This window comes from Camellia sinensis, chromosome 15 (assembly GCF_055761805.1).
Source record: "Camellia sinensis isolate YWXY chromosome 15, ASM5576180v1, whole genome shotgun sequence".
Taxonomy (NCBI): Eukaryota; Viridiplantae; Streptophyta; class Magnoliopsida; order Ericales; family Theaceae; genus Camellia; species Camellia sinensis.
The window spans coordinates 71,222,608-71,226,084 of record NC_138975.1 but is presented as its reverse complement, the minus strand read 5'-3'; the positions used below and the strand labels follow the sequence as shown (position 1 = coordinate 71,226,084).

General features: G+C 43.0%; 1 long non-coding RNA gene across 1 annotated transcript; it reads left to right on the top strand.

Annotated features, from left to right (window-relative positions):
- Positions 1-330: 330 nt before the first annotated feature.
- Positions 331-3,233, top strand: LOC145813911 (uncharacterized). Its single transcript, XR_014357338.1, has 4 exons — positions 331-795; positions 945-1,030; positions 1,144-1,189; positions 1,835-3,233. It is a non-coding gene; the product is annotated as an uncharacterized LOC145813911 (long non-coding RNA).
- Positions 3,234-3,477: the final 244 nt, after the last annotated feature.

Genomic DNA, 3,477 nt, shown 5'->3' with positions numbered 1-3,477 from the left:
TAATTGAAATTTTTCTCAAGATGGCGTCGTTTTAGAGGTGTTGCAGGAAAAGCAGCAGGAATAAACGGCCGAGGACCCAGACTCGTTTTTGTTCTACCCACCCACCCTTTTTTTATTATTTATTTATTTTACACATTTGGTGCTCTTTATGAACTCCACTCCTTTGCTCGGTCCCTCGTCTGAGTTCAGTTTTCTATTTCTTTCAGCTCGGTCCTCCCAAAATTGTCCACCTGTTAGCTAATTTCGGACATGTGGCATTGGTTGGAGTGTTTTTTTGAAATTTGCAGCTATCTTTCCTTATTAGACATGATTCAACTCTATCACCTTTACGTGGTAAAATTATACATTTTATTTATTTTATTTATTTATTCTTTTAAATCTCCAACCAAACAAGCGGTAAGAATTTTCGAAAACAACTCCAAAACCACTTTTTCACAGACGGAAGGCCAAAACCAGTCTGGAACTCAGTTGCTGTCTTCATCTCCAGCAGCCGTCCCGTCGTTGTCGTCGGAGTTCATCTGTTAGCATCGTGTCGGAGCCACCCCACGTGGGCGACAACTCTGTCCTGCTTCACCGTGAGTTTGCCTCTTGCCGCCGCCGACTCACCATTCTTTCCAACGGGTTCATGGTTGATTTTCTTTTTTGATGTTTTCTTCACCGGCGCTGGGTTGTTGCCATAGCGCCGCTACCTTGCTGTTGGCAAGCTTGTATCGCTGGTTTCCAGCTTCGTTTCTTGGCTTCGACTTGATTTTGGTTGTTCATCATTAATTGCAGGGGCCACTTTATTTTGATCCTGTAAGTCCATGAATTCATCATTTTTTTTCCCCCCAAGTGTCTGAATTTTTCCACTATTGTTGGAGACTCCCTTCAATTTCTCATTATAACTTGATATGAATCTTGGTTTGAACAAGTGTGGTCTTTGAATTTGTTTCAACTTCTGGCAGGTCGGTCTTGCTGTTGTGGGCTTCACACGACATTCATTGCTTAGTGGTCGTCATTGTTTCGTAGCTTGCAGCATTAGCTTGATATTGTGAGTTCACCCAATTTGCTTCACCCAGTAACTCAATTCCTTCTTCTGTTTTCTTGGTTGGGTTTTGAATTTCCTTTTTGCATCCTCATCATTTCCCTTGAAATTCATGGCAGGTTTGGCTTGACTCCGACATTTGTTTGATGCCCTAATTTCAGCATTGTAAGTTCTTGATCCTCTGTCTCTCCTTTATTTATTTTGTATTCTAGATTTAGGAGATGGGTAAGTTTAGAAGGCTAATAAACACATCATCCAAACTAGCATTTTTTTAGAAAAGTACCATATTCCAAAAGACATTACTCCGGTGTTACGGGGTTTAAACACACTTCGTTCACTGACCGCCGATACCGTGCCCCTTCCTGTAGAATCCATAGTAGAAGGGGAAGTTCGGTTTCCTCTGGACCCCTTGTAGCTTAAGTTTTTCCATTACTTCAAATTCCACCCCATGGAGATATCTATGAATACTTTTAGGGTTGTAGGTGGCTTCATTGCCCTTAACCGGTTGCTTGGCCTTAGCTTAGGAGTATGGGACATACTCCATTGTTACACCTTCTCCTATAACCCAGATTGCACCTACTACCTTAAAATTTAGACCAATGTACCCCAAATGATCCTAGACCTCCCTGATGCCAATATGTTTTCGAAAGACTTCTTCATCATAGGAGGAAACTTCAAGTATCCAACTGGCATAAAGGATCGACTAACATGGGTGTCGCATAAGGGGGGTGGTCCAAGTTAGCTTTGGTCCTTAAGGTTTTACTTTCATGCTTTTGATGTTGGTTCTAACTTTTGTTATGGCTTTGATAGATGCTTCTCAGACGAGAAGGCATATGAACAAAGAACATCCGACCAACCTTGAGACTGCCTTCGCGTACCCCAACCGAACCATGACAGAGCTGCTTGGATACGTAACCACTAACAAGCATAAGCTTAACAAGAGGAGGGTTCACGTGATTGATTACCTTAAGGGGTCCTTGGAAAGGTCGGTCGAGCAACAAGCTTGCAACAACACCAGTGCTTCTACTTTCGCTGTTGTTCGGTCATCAAGTGGAACTACGAGTGAGGACCCTTTTCCTGATGAGCAAGAAGCCATGACTCACCAAAAGCTTGACCTTGCAGCTCTAGTTTACAGCACAGACCCTGTTGCTGAAGTGGCTGCTGTGACTATACAACTGGCCAAGCAAAGAGTCTCAGTTCCAAAGCAATCTATGTAGATTACCGAGGAGGTTCTCATTCCTATTCTACCTACCACCACTCAAACTAAAGCACCGAAGGCATCCAAGTGGAAGAGGGATAAGGGAAAAGATGTTGTTGAGGGCTTTGAGGAGCTGACTTTGGTTGAGGAGTGGCTGCCGCCTTTGGAGCATGAGGGTCACCCTATCACTATGTCCGACAATGTGACAGCTTCTCGTGAGTTGGCTTTCAATCTATTCAAGGTGTTACTTCTACCCTTATGGTTGAGAGTAATGTGGACTCTAAATCCCTAAAAATAGGGATCCCTTTAGATGGTGACCGTAGTAAGTGTTTTCTTCTTGATTTGATTGATTTCCTTTATTTTCTCTCTCTAGTGTTTTATCGTGGTCTTTGACAATTGGGCTGACAGTTTCATGTTATGGAGCAACGTCGTTTGGAGCAAATAGTAGACTGTGACCAAACTACAAAGGTGCTAGTTGACGCTGACCTTGCTCTGAAGTCAACCGAGAAGGAGACCGTCGCTGCTAGGATGTCAGCCATTGCTTAGGAGAAGGTGGTGTTGGAGGCTGAGAGAGTTTCTAAGGTGGCTCTGGACACCAAGAAAGAGGTCGAATAGGGAAGGACTGAAATGGAGGTCGAGCTGGAGGCGATGAAGGCTAACCAAGCTAAGCTTATTAAAGAGGCCAACCAGAACAGTTGGGATGAAGCTAAGGCGGATTATGCCCAACAGACGTTGGAGTTGAGAGATGGTTTATTTGTCAAGGGTTGGACAGAGGCCCTTCGTGGTACTGGGATTGAGAAGACCTCTGCTCTTTTCAAGGACATCCTTGTTTTGTCAATAGTTGCTGCTGTAAGGGCTGCCAAAGCAAATGAGGCATCCTTAAAGGCTAAGACTTCGGAGGCCACCCCTTCCGTTTCTCCATTTCCTTCGTCTGCCAAGCCTTATTCTGAACAAGCTAGAGCAGCCCCAAGATAAGGACTAACAGTCTTCTTCTTTTTTTTTTTTTTTTTTTTTTTAAACTTTATTTTGCTTTATTTTTGCAAGTGTTAAAGTTCGACTAGCTAGACATGTTTATTTTGTAAGGTCGAGCTTCTCTTTTTGTAATGGATGCATTGTAGTAATGATGTGCTCTTCTTGAATTTTTGCAAGTTTTGAACTTCTATCCTTAATTTTTGCATGTATATGTTATGTTTGCCCTTGACTGAGAATGGGCTCTATAGAGAAGAAGGCCATATGTTCGATCAGACCAGGCTTC